Genomic DNA, 26490 nt, shown 5'->3' with positions numbered 1-26490 from the left:
GCGCGCAGTCTTCACTTTTCAAGCACTGCACTCGTGCTTGTGGCGCGTCGCTGCTCGCTCCCGCAAGGTGGATGCCGCCACAAGCACGAGTGCAGTGCTTTGAAAGTGAAGATCGATGGCTAAAGGCCCTCCTAGGGCAGCGCAAGCGCATGCGCGCTGCCTAGGCGAGACCTAAAAGGTGTAATAATTGAATTAGGCTCCTTTCCTTTAAAGTAATTTATTGAGCAAATAAGAGCATGTCCCAGACCACCGTTGTGCCGGGCACAGCCGCCCGCCAACCGTCAACCCACGGAACCTCAAGCTATCATCATGAGCTCACCGAGCGCGTCATGCATGGCTCGCGCCATAAAGGTACATTAGAACAAAAGCGCTACCTTTTTACAAAACTGATGGTTTCACAATTTTTTTTACAAATCGTGAAATACATGTGTTTAATAAAGAAAGGAGGACAAGCAGTTTTAAACTGTTGGTCCGCCTTTCATTGCTGTGCCATTCCTGGTGCAAGTGCAGGTTTATGCCAGCACTGGGGACTCTACATTTTTCCCTGGTGCAGAAGCGAGTTTGTGCCTGCACTATTTTTTTTTTTCATGTAATGTGGTGCAATTAACCTTTTTGCACCAAATGCAATCGTTGCAGAAGGCATTGGTGCGCGTTTACCTCATACGGCCCCAGATGCTCAGTGTGCTACAGGAGGGAAGCTTCATTTACAGCTTTGTTCTTCTGGCTCCGCAGCCAACAACCACAACTTGCAGCCAAAACCTCCCCTCCTCTGGTCTGTGAGTATGTTGTAATTGTTTTTGTTTGCAAATAGGGGGGCAGTCCTCTATCTCAGCACAGCAGGAATCGAAAACGATATGCTAAAAATAAATAAATCATGGTAGGTACTCAGTGAAAGTAAATCCAGATTTGCACAACTATCCTTCACAGCAATAACTGTAAACTCGGGGGGCAGGAGGGGGGCAGGGGTTATTAGCTCGCTCTTTCACCAGACGTCCTCAGTGCAGATTCCAGCAGGTATCCTGGTTATAGATGGAATCTGACATCGGGATATGTTTAGAGTTCAGAGACGTATGCTGTAAAAAGTCTGCTGTTTAAGCATTACACGGGTCACCTCATAAATTCCCTTCTGGGAATGCTGTTACTCACACTTGTTATCTATGTCTGGCTGTAAACTCAAATTAGTTCCTCTTCATTTGTATCTCGGATTGGGTAAATTGTATCACCCTGAATGCTACTGAACTCACACGCCCTGTACCATGAAGCAAACAATATATTTTTGTTATTACTTTTTATTTAATGCTATGTCTGCACTCGTACTGACTTGTTTAGCAACATTTTCAACTGCCTCCCCATCGCATGAGAAAATGCATACATTATGTTTGACAATATAGTTTGGCTCGTTTTATTCACGTTTGAATAACAAAGAACTATAAAGCTCCTAAAAGAGTTCAGCCTGTAATATATACGGTGATACCCCTGGATTGTGCAGAGTGTGGTTCATTTTCTAAACTTGTTTTTGCTAATTCAGTCAACAATATACATTTTGTGCCTAGAAAATAAAATTTGGGATTCCCAAACGTTTGCAGAACCAAGTTGAAATGAAGCTTTCCCCTTGAGAATCCAGAATCTGCTGACTCTTTACATATATTTCTCCATAGTTTTGATCCTGTAATATCGATACAAGTCAGGAGTTTTGAACTTGTCTCTCCAAGATGGAATTCATCCCCCCCGCCCCAATCTACTCCATCCCTTCGCTTTGCCTCTTCACATAGATTAGACGTTCCCAAGAGGCATTTTTCCAGATGTGACTTATGTAATGTAATGATCCATATATAGAGCGCAAGCTGTCCCTCCAAGGAGCATCATGGCGCTAAACGGAAACCAGGGATAGGGACTTCGAAACCTGGTTGACTGCTGATGGTTTTTATAGGGACCTCCGATCTGAGTTTTGCTGAGAGAATCGGATGCGCTGAAAATCCAGGTTTTCAGAACTTTCCTGAACTGGGACTCGGAAGTAAACTGGCGAGGCTGTGGAGGGAGTTTGTTCCATGCCTTTGAGCCCAGCACTATGAGTGACTTTCCTGCCTTCGTTGCCAGTCTAAAAGCCGGTATTTTTAGCAGATTGGCCTTTGATGATGTTAAACTTCGGGACGGAACGTATAGTTTAAAACATGTGTGAAGGTAATGAGGGCCCGAGGAGCGGAAGGCCCTAAAACAGATGAGAAGGACCTTGAAAAGAACGCGTTTGTGAAATGGCAGTCAATGAAGTGTGTTTAGAGCAGCTGATGCAGATGATTTCCTGGGCCACCTCAGTACTAGTCGTGCTGCAGCATTCTGGACCATTTGTAGCCTATGCAGGACTGACTTATTGGTACCTGCATAAAGGCTATTACAGTAATCTAGCCTCGATGTAATAAGGGCTACGGCCACTGTTTGCCTTGCTGAAAAGGGGATCAGATCAAAGAATCTCTTTAAAGTTTTATTAATATGGAAGCAAGTTCCAGCAACTGCCAGCGATTTCTGTTTAAATGACAGAGTAGTGTCAAATTTGATTCCCAAATTCCTAACCACATTTACTGTATTTGGAGGAGGGGTGGTATTTGCTGGCCACCAACATTTGGGTGAGAAAAGGTGGTCTTGGCTTAGAGGTAAAATTTCAGTTTTCTCAGAATTGCACTTAAGATGGTTTGCATTCATCCTACTGAAAGTTGCAGTGAGACATTTGCAGAGATGATCTTCTGCCTGTGTGGTGTTATTCTCTAATACCAGGATAAGCTGAGTATCATCCGCATATGAGATTGTGTCAATATTGAAGGAGGATATCAGCTTAATCAATGGAGCCGTATAGGCACCAAAGAGTCGGACTGAGGCTTGATCCTTGCGGTACTCCTGAGAGAAGGGCCTGCTGCTCTTGTGATTTATATTGGCCAAGTGTGATCACTTGCTTGCGATCCTGCAGGAAGTTTTTTATCCATGCCAGGACGGTACCCGTGAGGCCAAAAGAAGCAAGGTGGTCTAAGAGGATGGTATGTGAGACCGTGTCGAAGGTCGCTGACCGGTCTAACAATACCAATACTGCTCTTTTGCCTTGATCCATAGCGGCTTTGAGATTTTCAGCCGTATACAATAAAGCAGATTCTGTAGAGTGTTGGGCTCTGAAGCCAGATTGATTGGAATGGAGCAAATTTGATTTCTCCAGGTAAGTTGTGAGTTGGTTGTTTACAAATTTTTCTGTCAGCTTACATAGAATTGATAAGAGAGAGATGGGGCGCAAGTTTGATAGGGTAGTAGGGTCCGGAATTTGTTTCTTTTGGAGGGGCTTTACCGCTTATGTTGGTCCTATCTATTGGAACTCACTCCCTCCTAGTCTTGACGCGCAGCACAACGTCCTGGGCTTCCATGAAGCCTTGAAACCTTATTGCTTGCCATCATCATTCCCCTCTACCCTTTGCAGCTCTCCTTGTCTGTTGGTTAGTTCCAGAACCCCCTTTTTGGGTTATTGCTTTATGAAACCCTTTTCATCCCCATAATTTTAACATTCATTGACAAATTGGGGAGAGGATGTGGCCTAACAGCTAGGGTGGTCGACCTCGAAGCTGTGATTCTGTCCAAATCACTTAATCTTCCCGTGCCTAACAAAATGAATGGTCTGTCTGTAACACAACTGGGTTCATGTAAAAGTGCTCTGATACCTTCGGGTCGAGTTTGCGCTGTATAAAACTCCCCCCCCCCCCCCCAATGCCCTCCTCCCCCCAAAAAAATCCTGTTTTGTTCATTAGCATTTGAGCATTGTTCCCAGTTCATACAAAGTTAACATCTCAGATCTGGATGCTAGAGGTTTTCGCACAAGGGTATCATTTGATGAATGCCTGGGGCTCTTCGCTATCTCGACCTCTCTTGAACATCCAAAGAAGATTAATGGTGAGAGCTGATCTCCCAAAACAATCTTAGGTTCCGGTGTTTGCCATCAACATTCAAGACATTTGAGTCAGGGTAACAACCCTAGGGATTGTTACAACATCACCGACTAACTCGAGTATACCTGGCTCTAGATAGAGAATGTTCTACACCTCAATTGATCAAAAACTCAAATCTAAAACCGCGCAAATCGTGGTGTGCCACACATATTGTTCTTTAGTCCTGGGTGAGACCAGTATGTATGAATATTGATTTTATGTTGATATTATCCTTTCTCTCTTCTTTCCAAACAATGATGCAGTTAGCAACACCTACCTGAATATTACAGTGCTATTCTAGGTCTGCTCCTTTGATTATCCATTTACAAGGTTGAAAATGGTACTGGTCATGTCCTGTCTATATCATTGTTGCAGACCGTGTGCATGTGACGGAAAAGATTGACCCAGAACAAGCTGAAAGTCTCTGAAGCAACCTAATGGCCACAGATCATATCCAGTAACACCAGGAAGCACTTCACTGGCATTCAGGAGCACAGCAGACTATGTTCGGTGTTCTCTGCTTCACACCCAACATATTGAGACTCCTGTCCTGCATACCTTCAAAAGCTTGTTACTCACTATATTCCAGCCCATAACATGTGATCCAGAATGGTGAGGCTCCACATCAACTAAAATGAAAGTGAAAGAAACACAAACGAAGAGCCATCAAAGGTGTAAATAAGCGCAAGACACTGGAACGACCTGAGCAGTGCCTATGCCGCACATCGTCTATAAAAAAAAATGCTAAAATATCCCTATTCAAAGAAACTATCCGGTAACCATTGAGACTTCCTACTAGGAATTGGTCAATGTCTTAACATCCAAGCAACATACTTTGGGCTCTGTGGTGGACAGTAAAGTGTCCCATAGATCTCAGTATTCTGCTGGTTCCAATTGCTGCTTTATTATGCTCCAAGTAAGCCTTCTGGACTCTTGACCTGCTCAGAACAGAATGTCTAATTGCAGGCACAGAAACCATGTCTCGCCTGTATTATGGAAATGTTTTCTAAGCAGGCTCTCGGTCTTTGATTTTCAGGCTTCACTTTGCTCAGAATGTGGCTTTGAAATGAGTGTCAATCTGTAGGAAAGCTCTCATTGACTACCTGTTATTCATATAATTAATTTTAAGCTTATATAACTGACTTTTAAAGGTCTCCACAATTGACAGTATTTATCTTGATGGAAAAAGACCACCCTTGTACTCTGAGTCAGGCACTTAGAAGTGATAAAGTACAGCTTGTTTCTGTTCCTGCTCCCATTAGCTTTCAGTAGTCGCAGGTAATTTTCTGCTCAAGTGACACTTTTCCAGGATCCACTTATGTCAGAGATGCATCAAATGTGTATCCTCCTGGCATTTAAATGTCAAGTTAAGAGTCTGTTTGTGTTTTTGACATCCTGTGGATGTTGTTCGAGTGTATTAACTCTCTAGCACTACTCTGCTAGCCCTGCACGTAAAGTGGACCCTTTCCTAGCAAAAGCACTAAGACCCAACCAGAAAAAAAAGACACGAAGTTCAAAAACTAGCTTCCAGACGCACTCTTTAGCACAGCATCCTAGACTCAGAGTGGCCTCTAGGCCTATGTGCACAGGTCCAGGTCTGTGGAATTGTTGCTTTTCGGTCACAAAGCCGCCAACAATCACTAGTATATTTATTTACTTGGATTCTTCCTTCATCGTCCCAGCATCCTGTGTATCCCACGGCCACCATCACCTGGCGAGGGAGCCATCCCGCCATCCCTCACCCCCTAGAGTGCGCACAGTGGTACTTCTGCGAAGCCACAACCAACCGAAGTAAATCAAATACAGGGCTCTGAAACCTCCACACCCAGAGCTCTCAAACTGCAGGTGGAACAAGAAAAAGCACAGCCTAGTGTTACGATGCGACTGCCTTATGCAGGGGTTCGTGTGCAGGTGTGGCCTACTGAAGGAGGGGGCGAAACTCCACATATTAAAGGCATTATGGAGCTTTGCCCGGGGAGCTTTGCTTAAGGATACTGACAGCCGCCTTATTGTGGGAGGAGGGGTGTTGAGTTAATGATTCGTGGGGGCAGGGGCGTAAGGGGTATATGTGTGCAAATACATTTAGCTGAGGAACACCAATGGTTTTCTCTCATTGGATTGTGCGGTGCGTGTCCTTGCACAACAGTAACACTTGGGCATTGAGCACTTTATGGAAGACATCTTGAAGAGATGGTGATGTCAGCCAGCCTTCTTTCTCAAAAGATTGATATAGCAGACGTGTTAGTAAAAAGAACACGGTTGAGTTAAAAGAAAAAAAAAATCAGTGATTTAATCACATGTCAGTCTTAGTATTCCGTGTGCATATTTCATTTGGCTCTCCATTTTGCAGGACATTAAAATAATGAAACCTTTTAGTTGAATCATAATATCCGTGATCTTTTTGTGAGGACTGACCAGGCCTGAATAGGAGCATTAATTGCGCAGTGGGCCTCTCGAGACCAGCTTCTAGAAGCAGTAGTTGACTCAACCAGGGAGCTTTACAGGCCTCAGTCCCTAAAAATAGTCGCCAAGTTCCACCTTTTACATGCTTGCTAAAATAAAATCAGCTGTCACTGTCTTCGGGGGAGAGAAGGGCGTTAGAGTGGAGCTGGTCTCCACCGCACTGCTACATTTTAGGGAACTGGACATGCTGCAGCCCCCCCACAAAAAAAAAAAGATAACAAAAAAAGCCTGCTGTGGATGATTTTCTTTTGAAATTCTGAAGTTTTTTTTCTTTTTTTTTCTTCCGGTTAAACGTTTATGATATTTAAGGTAAGCAACTCGTCCTTTGCGTATTGGTGAAATGTCTTATTGGCAATCTCTGTGCTTGTTTTTGCATGTGACATAGCGCGTATATTCCGATAGTAAATAACATTGTCGCTAGGAGTGAAAAACGCTCGTGTATAGCCGCTATAGTACATAATAAGTTATAACTTAAGCTGCAGCCTACGTTTCCTTCTTGAAGCAGAGCCTATGCAAAGGCCGGGATTTGACAGGGCCTCATTTTCTTCTCTGAAATACGGTAGCACTGAGGGGTAATTATGTTTTCGGCTCGAGCTCTCGCATAGCTGCAAACAACTGGCGCATCCGAAACGCTGAATCAAAATATAGTTTTTAGAGCCTGGATTTAATGCGCGCAGCCTGCAAAAGGCACCGCGCGTGACAACATCAGAGCAGGTGCACCGCTCCACGGTTTTTGTGATTTTTAGTTTATTGCTGTTTTATGGGTCCTTGTCGGCGGCTCCTCCAGCTGTGTGTGTATGGGAGGTGTGCGAAACAGGTGACTAATGTGTGCGGGGGTTGTATCGAATCTTTGAGAAGCATGGGGGTTTCTTTGCCGCCTGTCCCTGGTTGTGCTAAGAATATCGGCCACGAGCGGCCCGCAGAAAGACTGGAACGGGGCATGCTTGTCGGTTTACCGTGTTTTCTGAACGGTGTTAATACTCGGTAAGGGGGTGTTTAAGTAACTTAGCACAGCCCTTTGTGGCCTTAATGTTGTTAGCACTGTTGAGATAATGCACTTGAACCTGTCAATGTACTGAGAATGCAAACGCCTGAACGTCAAGTGGTTGCATCTGTGCAGCTGTAGCCCCTGAAGACAAAAAGTGCAAAAACAACAAACAAACCTTAATCTTTCAGGCTGCTGTGTGGCGATAAAATTGATTTTGCCGAATTGATTAATATACCACTTTGTCTCGATTGGCCTTTTATTTGGCCATTGATGGATTGCTGAAATGTCACCAGCACGGCCGTGCGTGCTTACGCCAGTGGCTAGGATTTCCGGAATTCGCATTTGATTAATTACACACGTCTGTGTTTGAGAGCTGTGTGTTTTCGGGCTTCTAGATGCTGTCGCGTGCTGCGTACTCGGGGGTTTCCAGCCAGTGTTCACTGACACCGTGTGATACCGGTCGTCGCAGGGGGGCGTAGGAAAGGGGTCGATGTGGAGTGGCACACGGTGGCACTGTGAGTTGGCAGGACTGGAAGTGAGCAGCGCCCTCGGGACTGTGCTCTCGGCGCCGTGCACCTCTGGCAGCGTGTTCGCCGTTTTCATTGATTGCTGCTGTTCTGTGATTCACCGCCTGCAGCTCACCCTGGAGGACATCAGTCATGTTAGTCAGTCGATTCTCGAGTAAATTACATCGTTATCCCTTATTGAGCTCCAGTTAATAATAGAAAGGTGCACGCGGGCGCTCATTCCCCTGGCGGCGGATTTCGAACTTCCCCCGCACATCACAATCCTAAAGAAAGGCATGCATTAAAAATGGTTTCCGAGTTAGGGTGTATTATACATTTTCCTGTCAGCTAATTGAATAACGTCAGACTTAAAATCTTGGGCATCTACGCGCACCAAATGTCACAATATTGTTTTGTTGATGATGGCTACACTAACAGGAGGTGGGACAGCTTTGTCCATGACAAATCGAAATGCAGATACTATATTATCAGTTGAAGTAACTTACAGAGAAACACAAAAAGGAAGAAAAAAAGCTATATAAAAATGTATAGCTTATTGTTGCATATCAGAAATGTCTGTTTCGTGGACATAAATTATTTCCCTAACTTTAAGGGAAACAATTGATCAAATTCGGAAGGATTACAAGGTTAGTCGGTTTTACCTGTATTCAAATATATGACCAGCCAATGTCTGTCTTTATGGCTCGTTCACTCTCGCACATGCACTCAGAGACACACACTCATGGACAAACACACAGATCCTCACTCACTTTCACGAACACTCACGGAATATGAACATATAAATATATATATATATATACTAAAAAAAACAATTGTTAAAGTGGAATTGTATGTCGGTCTTGTATTAATAAACAACTACTTTTAAAAAAAAAACCAAAATACTGAAATTCACCACTTATAAGTAACTGACATAAGTATACCTTGCACCGCCATTAGTTTTGAATATCTTTCGTGATGTAATATGTGATGTCATAAGCAGTGCATCCTAGCAGTACAAGTTATACTTATGTCAGTGCCCTGGCACTTATTCTTTTATGAATTAATCACTGGGAGAAGTGAGGCTTGATATATCGCCTCATCTGTGGCATTGTTTCATTTCTGCCATTTCGTTCTGCCCTGGTGCCTGGAGGTAGGGGCCAATGTCACCAGACTGACGTGTGGCGGTGGGGTCATCCAGACATATAGCCCACCCCTTGCTAGGCTTCTCAACCTATCACTATTGTATCCCTCAACTCAAGAGCACACGGGTCAGTCCGCAGACTGGAGTAAAGATGGAGGCTTGCTACTGGTGAAGTAGGGTAGTGGAAGGTCAGTGTTTCAATAGCTGGCGAGTGGCCGTGTTCTGAGAAGACAATGCTGGTACTGTACCCCCAAGGGCACAGCGAAAGGGGCAAAGTACTTTCCGCATCCTAATGTAACTGGCAGCTGATTTATCTGGAGGTAACAGGTGGATCTGGAGGGATGGTTGGAGGAGGGGGTCTCCAGCAGTGTTTTCTCGAGGGCAGGTCATTGAATGAGCTGATGCCCATCTAGCAGGGTTCCATCCATTCCATAGGCCCTAGTGTGCCTTTTCTGCCAAGAGTGGGCAAAAGTCCTGAAGAACTTAGGGAATGTTGTTTGGAGTCCAAATAGTTATCTGTTCTCCAATAATCCACATGTGATGTCTTTCCATGAACCCTGATCTGCAGTATAGACAGATTTATATCTGCATCCACATGCTTAAAAACATTGTAATGGTTACCGACATGCAAAAGGGCTCAGTTCAAGTTTCTTTGTCAGGAGCACAGGGTGCTGCATGAATCCAGCCCTCTGCTACTTCGGTAGAGGGTCAAATTCTATCTACCCTCAAGAAATCTAAGATCATCCAACTTGGCCCTAGCCAAAGTAAACAGGATTTAGAAGGCCAGAGCAGGCGACCACTCTTTTACTTTTTTTGGCTGCCACTCACTCGAATTCTCTCCCTCTGGCTATCCGTCCCACCAAGGACTAACTGGTTTTCAGGAAATTGTTTTAAACTTGGCTTTTTTTGAACTAACGTACCTTGCTTCTTTCCCTAGCTCTGTTCTGCTGATCTAGTAATTGGTAGCTCTTAGTGCTGTGATAACCCTTTGGGGATGATTGTTAGCGCTTAATAAATTCCAAAACTAAATAAACAGCTGGGAAATCTTTTTACACTGACCATACCTACTGAACTGAAATCCTTAAGACAATGTGTCTGCTACCTGCATCCCTTCTGCTGCTCTTGTTTTCTACATCTGCTATTTCCTTCATTCTGGTTCTGGAATCAATCTGTCCAGCCTAGCTTCATTGGACTTAATGTCTGGAGCTAAAGTCAACATTGCAGAGCATTACATCTCCTCCATCTAGATCAAGCTGTCAAAACACCCCCACCTCATGTTTTGATTTAGGGACACTTCTTCCTTTTAGGTTCTTTTTCCATATAGCAAACCTCTAAAAGAACCCAAACTACAAGTATCACACTAAATAACTAACCCTTCACATGCTCGTTTTGTAAATAGTGCAGAAATAAAGTTGATCCGTTTTTAAAGACGTGCAATGTTAACATGATTCTGATGTGTTAAACTTGGAAGACCGTTCATTTGTTGTTTGAGTTCCATCAGGAACCCTCTATCACTAGGAAGGACACCTTAGGTGGCTGAATTGATAGCATGATTAGTATTTTTAGGAGTTCCACATGATTCAATTTTCCTGTGAGAATTTTTCTTGATGGTTACATTTCATACAAATTTAGTCTTAACTTGATCCCCCTTCCAAAAATAGCAGAAAAGCAGTTGAATCAAAGCACTTGATTGTTTGCCTCGCTTCTGTCGATTTGTGGCACAGGAACCTTTTTGTCTTAGGAAGCATACATTAGTGGGTTGATTCTGAGGCTGATAGTGTGGTTAGGGACTTATTGTTTTCCTACAGTAGTGAATCATCAGCACTGTATCTAGCAGTAGTTATTTTCTTACCTTTCTTGTCTCAAACATTGTGCCAGCTCTGTGCTGATATTATTCCAAGACGCTGCACGCCTTTTTCCTGTGGATATGTCATTCTCCATGGAGAAATGTCAAATCTACTAGCTATTCTCTAAAATGTGGCTAATTACTTATTAGCAAACCATACTTTTAGACCTATCTCAAAACCTTGATAAGGGATGGCTCTTTCGTTCTATCTGATTCCGCTTCCTTGCTTGATCCCTAGAATTTTACAGTGATTTAAAAAAAGTAAAACGTAGCTGTAGTGCAAATGTGGACTAAGGATAGCAGTATTTTACACCACTCTCAAAACTTCTAACCTGATCAGCAGCAGGAATGGTGAAGAAATACAACATGTGGAGAGATTACAAGAGAGACATTTCATTATTCTTTCAAAATGGTGTACCAGGATAAAACATGACAACATATTTTAATAAAGTAGAATTGTTCATGATCAAATTTCCTAAAGGCTGCACTAATATACTTCCCAGAATCATAGCAACCCCCTCTGTTAGTATTTACTCAGGGAACTCAATCCATTATCAGCTTTCATTGAGAAGTAAAGCAAGCTTTTGGGTGATTGAGAATCATTCCCTGGCAAATACATCATTCTCTGTCTTAGTTTTTTCCAAGAGTTCGCAGTCCAATACATCTTCCACCCCACACATTATACGCTAGCTCTGATTTTCAGAGACACTGCATTTATTGGTACACAATTTGTCACGTCCTCGATGGAACCAACATGACTACAATTAATCTCCACCATAAGCTAATGTTGTTGACTTTGCTCCAAATGTGCAAGATCTCAATGCTGAATGCTTCCACCAAGCACGGGTCTCAAGTTTTCTCAAAGTAGAAATTGTAGAACATTTGCAAAAAAGTCTCAAATGCTAAAGAGAACAGTAGGTCAATCACTCCTAACAGTTTTTGTTGAACTAATTACAGCTAACTGAATGCTATTTAGAACACTTGCCAAGTTGCCTAGGATGACCTACTGATCATTGTAGATAGACAGGTCTTCCTTTTTTATAGTGTTGAACTTCTGAGATCATGTTGTCCTCCTCAACAGTGTGTCCTTAGTGCCCATGTTCATTTAACCACTAGTAACAAGTTGTGATAATTTGTTGGCAAGACAACAACAAAAAAGACCACACAGAATCCATACTACTCGAGCACAGCAAACCTATGTGTGGTAAGCCAGTTCTCTACCTGCCAATAGTAATTTAATACTAATTCGTAGTTTGTTTTTGGTTAGCTGATATTCAAGTGCCAACCACAAACAGATATATATACATGTCTGGAATCTAAGAACACCTGTAAGAAGTTTAGTTCCTTCCAGTTAAATGAGGCCGTGCACTTCTGTTTGGGAGATCATTTCATAGTTGTTCACCCTTCCGACACAAACTCTTCAAAAATACATGATTTACTTTGAATGAAAATGTTACCTTCCCCTCAAAAGTAGGTCCCTGCTATCAAAACAACTTCTTACAACTTTCTAAACTTTACGCAGAGATTAATCTCCTCACCAGTTTAAACACTGTTATCAACGCACTTTCACATTACTGCGGTGTAGACTACGTGGCCCCAGGCAAACTTCTTCATGTTTTTTAAATTACCAAAGAATACAAGGGTCATCTAACCCGTAAACTTACAAAAATAGGCCACACATTAAAGGCAATAAAATAGCTTGTTTTTAGTGACTACATAGTCTCACATCTCCATGTTTTATCTCCAAGTAACTTCCTGTAGCCACAGGGTTTGGTTTTTTGAGCTCTTCTCCCAGTACCATTCTACTTGTATGCCTGCCAAGGTAGGAGTGGTTCTTTTTCAGGGAAAAATAAAACACAACTTGTCGCGTGGTTTTTACTAGGTTACCAATTACAAAAGGAAAACCTGTCCTACCCTGAGCACAGATGAGCCCGATCACCTGGAGACTATTTATTATGATATCATTCAGTAGAAGTGTTGATGCTCAATCATTCCCTCACTTAATTTCTTCGTCACACCTGGGCATTGCCGATCATAACAATACCTTGTGTGGTCCATCTTGTATCCTCAGTAGTTTGACTAAATGCCCAGCTTTTCTGTCACATATGTTTTTGACATGTTTGTCCTACGTGAGATAGGGGGCTCTAGATGCACATGCCTTGCTCACTGTTTCTAGTGAATGGTGCTTCACTTAACTGATGACACAAAAACACCTAAAGTACCTGTTATTCCCTGCAGACGCCAAACCGACATTTTGTCGTCACTCAGGCTGGACATTCTGTATTGAGAAATGGTCAGGCTGATTTGCTTCTGTTAGTCCTCTCTAGTAATGGTTCACTGGAACTAGCAATGATGAAATGTTGTTTTGTGTGTGCATGCATGTAGTTTGGAAGAGCATGACCAAATGCTTCGAAACAGGTTTTCTATGACATTTGATTGTCATAGAATGCATAGTGGGAGCCACGGATTGAACTTGCCACCCTCAAATGAGCTATACAATTGCATCCATAACCCATTTAATTGTCACTGTTTCATGTCCTCTGAAAGTGTCCTTTCAGAAACCATGAGGAGCCTGCTAGTTCTACTACGCTCTTTCTTACCTTTGTCTGGGAGGTGTCGGAATTCGCGTGGAAATATTTGGGGGCTGAGGAAAAATGGTGACTAAAACAGGTCTATTTTCAGGCTGTACAATCCTTGTGGCAGGAGCGGCTGCATAGTGCATTTAAAATGGGTAAGCGCCAACTATGCACTTCAGAGTGACTGCAGTCTACAATGTAGGAGGCGTAGCGGTTAGGACAGAATTAAGTTGGACGATGCCGTTTAGTAGCAGGGTGAGCTGTAAAACTAGCAAGGCTAAGTGGGAGAAGACTGTAGTGTCAGTCAGAGATGGAAAAGGGGAGACATGATTCTGTAAGTGAGGGTGATGAGGAAAAGGGCTTTATTGTGAGGGTCAGGGTGAATAGTGATATGAACCACACATCATTAAGAAGAAGCCTAAGTACCTGTGGAGGAGGTGAAGACCAGCTTCCAGGAGGATAACCTTAAGCACGTATCGAGCGCTAATGCAGCCAGCCTGGAAGAATCACTCACTGGGGAAGAGGTCCTGAAAGCAATCACTGCCATGCATCCCAATAATACCCTTGGGTCGGACAGGCTTACCAAAATGTTCTATAAACATTCTGTACCTGACTTAATCCCCCGGCTGGTTGCGCTAGTCAACTCCTTTCGGTGCACACGAACCGTTACGTCCTCCATGTCAATTGGCACATATCACCCTAAATCATAAAACGGATTAACCAACAAACAAATGTGAATCTTATTGTCAAATTATGCTTGTAAACTTGGACCATTAAGATTTTTACGAAGGTGCTGGCCAATAGACTGTTGCCCCACTTGCCCTTTCTCTATGACCCTGACAAATCAGGTTTCATCACACAGAGACAGGTGGCAGATATGTGGAAAGTACTGAGCCTAATTTGAAAAATCTAATAACAGGAAAATCCCGCTGGCTGCCCTCTCTCTAAATTCTGAAAAAGCATTTGACAGGGTTAACTGGGTCTTACTATTTCAAGTGGTGGAGGGGATTGGACTGCACACCGATAAGCTAACGTAGATAGCGGCAAGCTACAAACACCCCAATGTGAAAGTACTAGGTAATGGGACGTACTCAGAGCTTATCCCACTAATGAGAGGGATAAGACCGGTATGCCCCGTATCACTGCTTTTATTTATATTTTCAATCCAGCCATTGGCGGTTATGATTTGGCAGCACAAACATATTCTGGGACTGCCCTTAGGGGATGACCAACACAAAATGTTCCTAGTTACAGACGTTGTTCTGCTCACATTGACAGAGCCCAAGCGCTCAATTCATCGGGCGATGGAGGTTTTAGAAGTCTATGGAAAGCTCTCTGGCTTCAAAGTCAACTTCAAGAATGCAGGCATTTCACTAGTATTTAAAGCAAAATTCCTCACAGCCATACACTTGAAATGGACTGAAAAGATAATTAAATACCTAGGGATTTATATCATCTGCAAACAACACTTGCTGTATGTGGCCAATTACCCTCAAATGCTACATGCTGTTACTAATTATCCGTGCGAGTTCCTTACCAACTCTGACATAGGGACCATGAACAAGGCAATTGATGCCTTTATATGGGCAATAAAGAAGCGCTGGTCTCCAGAAAACTACTGAAAGCCCACCAGCATTGTGGAAGAATAGTACTACCACGTATTAAGAAATACTACCAATCCTCTCAGATCTGCATATTCTTGAGTGGTCCCTTTATAAACGGAACACCACTGCAGTGTGCTCTTGTGTTATAAGTGGCTGCTAAAACATGACAGGCACCGATGTATGAGTGCACGTCCAAGAGTTAAATAAACGTGGAAATATACCATTTTACAGCTCAATTTATTATCATAACACAAAATAAGTATGTATAAATACCAATGAGTTGGCCCAACAATAAATATGGAGAAATACATACGGAAATGATAAAAAGACAAATACCTTAAAACCGGGTGCCTGAATAATATAGATTTCAGTGTTTGAGTGGCGATAAATAACGGGATATTCAGTCCTTAAAATGGAAGAATAGAAGTGCAGGTACTCTGTGCCAGAGTACCTGATTGTTTCTGAGAAGTGCTGGTACTCTCCCATTAAAAGTATTAACCCGCTCTTGAAAAGTGCCGGTACTCTCCCTCTCAAAATAGAGTGCTGGTACTCCGTACGAGGCAGTACCGGCCCATTTAAAATACTGGGCATACTGGAGAGGAAGCCTGTCTGCTGTCTACGTGTCCCTGGAAGCCAATGTAAGTTGAGCTCTCTGCCACATATCCGTGATGACCCTTGACAGTCAGCAGGCCTGAAAGCAGACTATGACTTCACTTAACAGACTAAATGCCAAGGACCACACAAAGCGTCAGGGAGGCATAGGAGAAATGGAGACAAGGCTTGTAAGCTCTATAAGTTCTTCGGGTTTATGTCCTTGAAATATGGGAATCCTTTCAGATTAAAATAGCTTGCCATTCATATCTACAACCCTTGCTGCCGCTTGCCTTCCATCTTCTACAACAGAATGTTTTGAACCAGCCTATATTTGAAAATCAACAACCTAGGCAATTTACATGAATATTGACAAAAAATAAATTCTATATTCAATGTTTAGATCAACTCAGACAATATGACAAATGCGGAAATTGTTGTTGTTTTTTAATTAAAATTAATTAATACATTCATAGCTAATAGACAGTTTTATTATGCATAAACAGATGTTAAAAACATTACAATCAATAAAAGCAATATAAACAATACTGTGGCACAGTTGTATACTGTTCAGCCTATATACTTTTGAACTATCACAATGGATTCATAGCCCAGATTTATCGAAAATGCAGATAAATCACAAAGGTCGTGCTTTAAAAATAAACACAGACTTGGTTCTTCAAAGGTATAAAACCACAGCTTCCAATGATGAAAAACGACTATACGGAAAACGATCAAAACAAAAGATTCTTACTTTTAGAGAAAAAACACACCTATCTCAAAAGTACTGCATTAGCATGCTGAACCCTGCTACAGAGCTGAGCACTTAGTCTCAGTCGAGAATATTCTTCTGCAGCAATTTTCTAAAATTGATGCAAAAAGTCTTTGGAGGATAAACATTCCATTAAAAGCAATGGAGGTTACAGTCATTGCTAGTTGCAATTGTTAACTCTTTCTTAGGGATCCACAGACATTGTGGTAGTCTAATGATGTGTATTAATTGTTAAAAGGGTTGAAAAGTCTGGCATATAGTAGATAACCTCTCACAGTCATTTGCAGATTGTAACTTTCTTTAATGACCAACACTGGCAAAGCCAATAGGTCAAGCTGCAATTTCAGCCCTGAATGACACATTTAAAAAAGGCTGGTATAGTGAAAAACACACAACAAACATAACGAATTGAATGAGATATGAATCAGAGCACTTGAGATGTAAAATAGTCCCTCGGATACTGTAATTTAAGCACTCCACGGTAGATGAAATGGTACAGCAAGCAGCCAAAAGCATGAGATGAGAGAGAAAATCTATCTGGGAGGAGACAAAATGCACTTTCTGTATATTTTACAGAATTAGTAACAATAGGTAATGCGCACAGCTGGACTGTCGCGCCGGACCTATAAACGGGTCCATTCACACAGCTAAAGTGCTAATCACTCACCGAGGCTGCTGATTTACTTCTATTCACTCGCCGTAATCTATGGTCATTTCAGGAAGAGCAGAGACAATCAGCTCCCCTCCACTGAGAAGTCTGAGCCCAAAATCAGTGTGCGTACGCACGGCTCTCCTGTCAGGGCTGGCTATCACACGGCACGTGAATGCCCAAAATTCACCACTGCACACACTGTTGCGGGCTCTTCTTCATATTGTGCTTACGATTACACAACACATTCAATCAGGGATTTATGGAGCACGCTACTCACCCGTAGGGGTCTCAAGGCGCGGGGTCGTGGAGTCGGGGGGGGGGGGGGAGGGTTCAGGCAGCTCCAAGGTCATTCGAAGAGGGAGGTCTTGAGGTCCTTTCTGAAGACTTGCAGTGGAGGGCTTCGTCGGATGCTGAGGGGTAGTTCGTTCCAGGCCTTGGCCGCGATGTAGACAATGGATCTGCCACCCATTATGGCCTCTGAGAATGCGTGGGATTTTGGCAAGGGCTAGGTCGGCAGAGCGGAGGTTTCTCTTGGGGTCAAGGGAGGAACACATGCACTACTAACTCAACCACATGTCTCTGAGAGGGAGGAGGCAAGATTGCAAATGGTTCTTTGCAATTCCACAGTCTGTATGCACAATTCCTTCTAAAGCTCTGCACTGAACGCAAAGGCTTGTGGATACACACATGCAGGCTCTGCTTATACAGTGGTGTAAGCAGACCTGAGCAGCATACCACATAGGCCCAGATAATCACATGCCTTGCAGTATGTGCACGGTGCGTAAGAAGTAAGCAGGGACGAAGACTGCTTTACTTATGCACTCACTCCCGTCTGTTTACTATGGGGGTGGTCATGCATGTGCCCCTCCAGTCTCACTCAGCTTGACAATAGGAGGTAAGCTGGATTGCTGCACATGCATGCACCATTAAGAAAAACATTTTCCATCTGCTTATCTTTTTTTTGTCAAGGAGATTATATTGATTTTCAACAAGAAAAAGATCAGCAGTAGGGACAGGTCAACAGTGCCTTAGTAACACTTCCAGTGTCAGGTCTGACTGCCTCTCCCCACCCTACCCTATCCGATGAAAAACATAGTGTCAATGGAAGTCAATGATGTGCTTGCTGGCGCTTTCGAAGCTAACAGCCCTTTAGCCACAAGTTACATGAGGTGTGCTCCTCTAAGAGGGTAGGCCAAGGAATCTCAGGGATTTAGGGCAACTCCACACACAATCCTTGTGTTGCTGATAGTGCACCAAGGGGGCCCACATTTTATCATATTTGTGCTCCAACTTGAGTAATCCCCATGTCAGTTTCTCCATTGCCAACATCATCCAAAGTCTACCTGCATTGTTGGAATATGAGTGCTTAAACTGAAATCCTCTATTACTTGTTTGTCTGACCAAGGCATGCTTTTGATCAGTCTCCAATCCTGTTTTGCAACACATTTAATCTCTGGTGGCTGTATAATGAGCACCAACGTTGTTGGGTTGGGTTGCAAATACAAGCCAATCGCCCCTTTAATGTGGCTAAAGATCTTTCAGAAAAGCGTGAGCCTAGGGCATGTCCACCATACATGCAGCAGATCCGCCTTCGGCTCGCATCCACACCAGCACTGCCCATCATCGGTATTATACACGCATTTCAGTTTACAGGTGTAACATACCATCCCATCATTATCTTATACAGTGTTTCTCTGTTCTGTACAGTTTTTCTCCGTTCTGTACATTCTTACACAGTGAGGGTGTATTCACCCACAACTTTTCCCAATGGGATAGTGAAATCGGGTGTCCAAGTTCTTTCTGCCATTGTTTCAAGTAAATTCTCCACGTCTGTCAAAATGCAGATGTTCAATGTGAGACCTTTATGCTCATTGTATGTAACAAAGAGTTTTTCCCAAGCAGTCAACAGTCTGAGTGCTGCAGCCATGTTATCAGGGTGAAGGGTGTATGTGGCAGTTGGATGTAGTAAATCTGGTCTATTTCCCAGAATTTATAATCTTTCTTGCATTGCAGAAATAATTTAATGTTAGTCCTATGAAACCGATTCCTGAGCATCCTGCACACTCCTTCAGTCCTGCTGTCAAAGCCCCTTTAACAAGGCTCAGTTTAAAGTTTGGATTACCATGCAATGGTGTGTAGGGGGGAGGGAAAGGAAGTGAAATTCTGCTTCTTCGTAAGGGGATCCCAGACCCTCATGAATTGTTAGAACTTCTGAATGGTAACAGACCTATGGCCTTGCACGTTTTATGTAGCCACGGTACAGCCTTCTGCGTGAGATTCACACATTAACATTATACTACAAATGTGTGTTGCATACGCCTGTATATTTAAGGAAATCTCATCCTGTTTTTTGAACTCTCCATGCTGTCTATCTGCTCAGTTCTCTAGAATTCACGAAAGACGATATGTAGAGTCTCTAAAAAGAAGCACCGTTTTCAGTATATTTCCGCTTTTAAAAATAAATACAGACAGGAAACGCATTGTTTTTTGTCTGTATTTATTTGTAATAATCGTTAAAGAGAGAAAACCAGAATACCCCTAATGGTGTCAAGTCATGAACACACGCGCCCAAACTTTGATGTTTGGCAGAATGGTTTAGGCATTCTATAAAAATCCCTTTCTTCCGCGTTTAAATTAAGAGCCGGACTGGTCGGTTACTCCTCAGGGCATTTCCCTGGTGGACTGGAGCCCTAGGAGGCCGTTTTGAAAAGCTGAGGGGCACTTGGTGCCTCTGGCACTTCCCCAATTCCCTGAAGTTAACTGCAGCAGACACGAGAGGGTTCAAGACAGAGGGAAAGGGAGGGGGAAGGTAGAGAGAAACCAACCAGAGGGGGAGAGCAGAGAAGGGGAGGCAGAGAATGGATGGAAAGAAAGGGAAATCGTGCAAGCAGACAAAGGGAGTGAGGCTAGTTTGAGCATTTTTGCCAGGGCTACTTTTACTTCTCCTGTTTGGTGTTTGCACCGAGTTAATCACCTCTGCTAAAACCTGGACTGTTTACTTAGCCCTCATGTTTCTTTAGAAATAAACAAATGGTATTGCACCTTGAACCCCTTCTTCAGAGGGTAAGCGAGCATGTGGAGATACAGGGCTTCCCATTTCACCAAGACACCTTTAAGATTTTGGCATTTGCAGGCAACATCATCTTCCTCCCTTTGACCCCTTAGTGACTCTCTACTTGCATTGTTATCCTTCTTAGGGGAATACCGCCATTGGCAGGCTTGTATGCAAAACTTGACAAATGAAAGGGGATGTTAATTAATGTGGGGGCGTATGGGAAGGGAGGTTTGGGAGTGACCAAGAGAATTGGCTAATATATTACAGTCCGAGACCCCTTTCCCGTAGGTACACACAGGCCCGCATACCTGAACATCATACTCTTCCCCAGCCTTGTAAGATTGTGAAAGGAATAGTTTTAATTTTGAAATGCTACACAGAACAGCCAAAGCACTCGCTCTCTTTTGGAGCTCCTATGTCCTCTTATGGCTGGGAAGGATTGCCTCATTCAGGATGTCTATCCTTCCAAAATGTTTATATTTATTCCGGGCCCTTCCGCTTCTATCTGTGGAGATCTCAAAATTGGAAGACCTCTGCAAATTTATCTGGGAAAGGAATTGCCATGTATTGGACCTGGCCCTTTTTGAAGGGTTATCCCCAAACCTTTTGCCTCCCTCCTGTTTTTTTTTTTTCTGACCTGTTTCGTTGGGTTTATGACCCTGGGCACTTTACCACTTCAGTGCTAAAGTACATGTGCTCTCTCCTTTGAACTTGAAATGATGGTTTACACTTGTTTGGCATACTTAATTTACCTGTAACTCCCTTGTACAGTGGTGTTCCATATACCCATGACCTGTAAATTAAATGTTACAAGAAGTAGTCTTTCAAAGGTGTCTCAGGCCTCTGCCACTGCAGGGCATGCGTGCACAGTTTACTGGCACAGTGACTTGACATTTAAAGTTACTTGCCAAGTCTGGAACTCCCCTTTTACAACAAATCTGTCAACCCTAAGGTAGGCCCTAGGTAGCTCCATGGACATGGTGCTGTGTAGGTAAAAGGTAGGACGTGTCTTTGTGTGGTATGTCCTGGTGGTGATAAACAGTCTATTTAGTCTCTCACTGCTGTGAGGCCTGCTCCTCCCATAGTTTTGCATTGGGAATTCCGTGATGTGTTTCAGTGGTAATTTCTGATCTGGAAGTAGTTGTGCTGTCTTGTTTGGGATAGTGGTGATAAATCCTGTTTATTGGTGAAGGTGTATTTTTTATTATTATTTTAGAAATGCCACTTTTAGAAAGTGGGCATTTCTATGTGCTTATGACTAGGGGTGGGCGACAATTTCCGTTCCGCTTCCGGAAATTGCGACAATTCGACATTTCCGCGTTCCAACCGGAACGCGGAAAGGCCGAATTGTCGCAATTTCCGGGAGGGAACGGAAATTGTCGCCTGGCCAACCACAACAGGAAGCACTTACAGATATAAATAAAGCAGGGGCCAGAGTGGAAGCTTTAATCAGCACAAAACATTCGGGAGCTAGGTCGAGGCTGGGCAGGTGTGCTTTTCCCCCAGGTCGTCGTCACTTACCCGATCCGTGATGGAGCTCTGTGCATCCATGACTCTCGACTCGAGCGCAATCCCCGCGTAGTCTCCAGGAGGTTCAGTCTCCTCATATGCTGCTCTGCTCGGTCTCTGGCCCATAAACAGAAGGCATGTGAACTGCATGGAAGCCCCGCCCCACACACCAGCGGTGGGCAACGTCTTCCGCCCTTTCCCCCACTGATGGACAGCTGACTCGAGGGACCCCAGGAACGTTGGCGCCGTGTCAACGTTACAGACACACATGGTCACTGTAATGGCAGCGGCAGGCCGGAAGCACCAATTTCCGCGATCACAGAAATATCGCGTGATCGCGGAAATTGCGTGCATTCCGCCCACCCCTACTTATGACCCTTTGTGCTTTGCAGCCTGACTCAAATCAACGTCTGTTTTAGACTGACAGTGGCCTGTTTGTGCATTCTCTCTAGACAATCACACAAAAGGAGCTGAGGTGTGCCATGCCTATCCTGATGGCCCATCACCAGGCTGATGGGTCTTCTTGAGCTAGAGTGGTGGGAGGAGTTGTCACTGACACCTGAATAGGGCTGTGCTTGTCCTCTCACAATGCTGTCTCAACCCCCCTGTAGTATGTCTGGAGCCATGGCTGGGATTGAATGGGGGTGTAAGGCACTTCTAAAGTTCTTTCGAAGTTACCTCTGCATAAAAGACATTTTGAGTATAAGTACAGGGGCTCGGACCCCATGATTTTAGACACTGCGTGGGACTTGTAACCAGATGCTCCTGGCTCTACATTCTGCATTTTGCCAGGAGGAACTGCTGGGCTGCTAGGAGAAACCACCACTTGGACTCTGCTCTGTTTTGTTGACCTGCTAGGAAGGACTGCCTCTTCACCTACAAAGGACCCTGTGTGCTGGACAACTGCTTACACTCCTGCTTTGGTGCCCCCAATGATCTCCCGGGGCTTGGTGCCCTGCCCTGTGGTTTTGAAAACCAAGCGCTGGTGAGCACTTCATTCCTTCGGTTCTTGGCCCGTAACTAAGCGTGCTGAGCATTGCACTTTGTACCAGAGAATGACTGGAAACATTGGCACCGTTCTGGGGGCTGCAGACTCCCCTTGTGGGGAAACCATCACACTGGGTTTAGCGTGCCATTGTGGATTTAAAAGCAGAGGTTCTGCTGGGTGATCCTGCTTGGCTTAAGATCCATGCTCGCGTGTTCCTCATTGTTTATGCCCAGTGCGGGTTGAAGCAATCCTTCCTGTTTAGTGAGGGAGAGGCTTCAGAATTTTGAAATTCAGGGGTTGTGACCCAAGGAGAGCCCTTCCTGGTCACCTGCAGTTTCAGCACAAAGAGAAGCTTGTGGTGTGCTCGAGCGCGGTGCCCTCCATGCAAAGCCCCACCTGATTAGTAGCCGCAGTTACTTTAAGAAACACGCTGGGATATACCATGCCTGCTGCAACCCACCGCTATAGCCACCAGCATCTTTTCTGTTCTGAGGGGTTCCCAGATTAAGGAGTCCTGCCCCAAACTATGCCCAAGAGTTGTGTGGCGACCAGGCAATGCAGCTCAGGCAGTGAAGTCTATAATGAGTTCTCTGAGGAGAGGAGGGGACTGATTAAGCTGCATCTTGCACTTGTGGACAGCTAATTATCCGGATTGTCCCTGGTACCGTATGATGAGGCAGCCGCCTAAGGCCATCCAGCACGTGGGGGACCCAGCAAGGTCCCCCGATGAGCCTGTCATGGGCAGCCCCTCCACCCCCCCCTTGTTTTGCCATACCTGTGGGGGCCACTCACACGTACTGGACCTAGTTGGTGACGGCCCTAGGTTGATTTCCCACAGAGGTCCCAACGAAAGGGTTCCTATGCATGGATTACCCTATTCACTGTTGTAGGTGGGCAGCAAGTTCAGTAGCCTTCATGTGGGGAACTGAAGTACTGTATACCATGTATTAGGAGGGCAGGTTGCTGCTCCTTGAATGTTCATGGCATGGCTTCATGATTACTGCGCTACGGTGGACATATGGTGATTCATTTGTTTTAATTCCCACCAAACTGCTTCATATTCATGCCTGGATGTTATGATATGTGTCACTTTATGCCTTGCAGTGACGGTATAACACGTAATATTTCAGGATCTGCATAATATGTACAGTTATGGTGTTTTCATGCTGGGTGCATAATATACGTTTTTATCTTATTTCACTAAAGTGATTCAAGGTTTAGGTCATGTGAGGTCTATGTGTTAAATACAATATGAGATTTTTATATAATATTGTGTGAAGTCTCTTTTGTGTTGTATTTATGGTGTCACTGGTGTGTATGTGTGTTGCGCAAATGCTGAACACATTGCCGCTGAGATTAGCCTGATTTCTCGTGCCAAGCCAAGCACGGGTTATCTGAGTGTGTAACTCCCTCAATCTGACTAGAGCGGTGGGTTCTGCCTGGCTTAGGTGCATACCCTAGCCAACCATAAACCCCATTTCTAACCGGAATCCCTAACAATTACTAGTAGTACCATGTGTCATAACTCTGCTATACCTCAGAGTGGTTGTAAGGAAAGACAGGCACATTCTGGTGGTTTATTGATCAAACTTTAACCACTTGACTCATGGGCGAGCTCTTAGGGCTACCAAAGTAACTGAGAACTCTCAACCTCTACACCTCTCCTGCCACACATGTCACTCTCTTGCATCTTGGGGCTACCTTGCAAGCCATAGGGGAATCACCTCCTACCCCTTCCATCTAACCCGGAGGTTGGGGAACTCTGACTTTTCACCCAGGCCTGGACAGACTTCACATTCAGGTCTGGATTACTCAGGTGTGCTATTGTCCGAGGGACGACTTCTGGAATGCAGAGTGTTAGAAATGGGGGTCTCTAGTTGGCAGAGGTAGGTACCTTTGTCCAAATGGAAACCCTTGCTTCTAGTCAGGTAAGGGAGATACACACTCTAGATAACCCCTGCTCACTCCCTTGGTAGCTTGGCACGAGCAGACCAGATTATCCCAAAGGCAATGTGTAAATATTTGTACCAACACTCACGCTGACACTGTGATAACACCACAAATGGACATCACACCAGTTTAGAAGAATAATGTATCTTTATCTAAACTTTTACAAGACCAAAACAACAAACATCCAACATACAAGTATTAAGAAAAATGACTTTCAAAAGCTTTTAGGAACTGAGTCCATAGAAAACTATGGATGCGTGATTTCTTGCAAAGTACCTGTTGTGACAAAATTCACCAAGCCAAACAGCCTCAGCGATGAGAAGCATTGAAAAACAAAGATGTGTCGATTCCGAAGACCTTCTTGGATGCAATGCCACAGTTCCACTAGACACAGGGGAGCAGTGTGTCAGGTCCGGTCTGTAGGGGGAAGCGATGCATCGATTCTGAGACCACTCCGATCCGCTGGTGATGAGTCGGGGAAAACTTGCCGCACAGGGACGATGCGCGGAAATCCGGGATGTGTCGCGAACGATAGTGGCGTCGAGTGGCACTGCGTCAATTTCTTCAGCCATTATCCCTTGATGCATCAATTCGTACAGCGGCGACAGGCGCTGCATTGGTTTCAGCAGCGGCGCGGCGGTGTGGGGAGATCCTTCTCGCACCACGGCGTTGCGTCGGAAAAACTGTCGCAAGAAGAGCAATGCATCGATTTTCTTGATGTTTTGTTGCTTTCCAGCTCCCAGCAGCAGAAACAACCTCCAGAGGCCACACACATTCACAGGCACTCCTGGCAGGTCAGAACTCCCAGCAAGGAAGTTCAGTGGAGCTGGGGGTGAAGTCTTTGTGTTCCTGAGACTACAAAACAGGAGGCGAGCCCTACTCAAGCCCTTGGAGACTTTCCTCAAGCAGGGGACATAGCACACAGCAAAGTCCTTCTCCTTTCCTTGGCAGAAACAACAACTGCAGGCCAACCCCAGACACACAGCAAAGGCAGTACTTCTCCTCCGTTTCTCCAGCTCTTCTCCTTGGCAAAGGTTCCTCTTGATTCCAGAAGTAGTCTAAAGTTCAGGGGTTTTAGGTCTAATACTTATACCCCAAAATGTATTTGTTCTCTTTGTGCAGAGAAGCACTGTGCCCAGTCAAAACCAGTTCTGGGGAGCACTTTGCAAGTGCACAACAACCTCCATTGTCCGTGTGAGCCCTGGCTCCAGACACACCACAGGGAGGCAGAGCCATCATTGTAGAAGGCAGACACAGCCCTACTCAGTTGCAGGTGCTGCTCCTCCCACCACTCCAAATACAGATCAGGCCTATTCAGCCTAGCTCTGACTCATCCAGACTCTCTGGAGCCACTGCACATCCCCAGCCCCTGTCACTCCAAAGCCAGACACTCAATACACATCATAGCAGAAGCACACACGATGGCTAAGCAAGAAAATACCAACTTTCTAAAAGTGGTATTTTCAAACACAGAATGTAAAAATCACCTTTCCTAAAAGATGCATCTTTAGATTCTGAGTTCAGGCATACTAAACTTTATTTTCCAATCTGGTCCCAATGGTAAGTTATATTTATAAGATGTTATAAATTAACTCCCATCCTTTCCTATGGGGAAAGATAGCCTTACAATAGTGAGAGACGAAATTGGCAGTATTTCACTATGAGGACATGCCACACACATCAGGGCATGTCCTACCTTTCACATAAACTACACCCTGCCCACAGCGGTACCTTGGGCCTACTTAGCGGTGACTAACATGTAAGAAAAGGGAAGGTTAGGGCCTGGCAAGTGGGTGCACTTGCCAAGTCGACATGGCAGTTAACAGCTGCGCACAGACACTGCGGTGGCAGGTCTGAGTTACCTTTTCAGAGCTACTCATGTGGGTGGCACAA

The 26490-nt window shown here is 44.3% G+C and overlaps 1 protein-coding gene across 5 annotated transcripts in view; it reads left to right on the top strand.

The window, feature by feature from the left end:
• XIRP2 (xin actin binding repeat containing 2) overlaps positions 1 to 26490 on the top strand; it is a 1007304-nt gene that overhangs the window by 636035 nt on the left and 344779 nt on the right. The window contains exon 1 of one of the 5 annotated variants that reach the window (XM_085645385.1): positions 5304 to 6728. The exons of the other annotated variants lie outside the window; for them this stretch is intronic. The gene's annotated coding sequence lies outside the window, so the exon portion shown is untranslated. Of the gene's footprint in view, positions 1 to 5303; positions 6729 to 26490 lie in introns of those variants that run through there. 5 annotated transcript variants of the gene reach the window in all.

Source organism: Triturus cristatus, chromosome 3_1 (genome assembly GCF_964204655.1).
Source record: "Triturus cristatus chromosome 3_1, aTriCri1.1, whole genome shotgun sequence".
NCBI classification, from domain to species: domain Eukaryota; kingdom Metazoa; phylum Chordata; class Amphibia; order Caudata; family Salamandridae; genus Triturus; species Triturus cristatus.
This window is presented reverse-complemented; position numbering and strand designations above follow the sequence as displayed.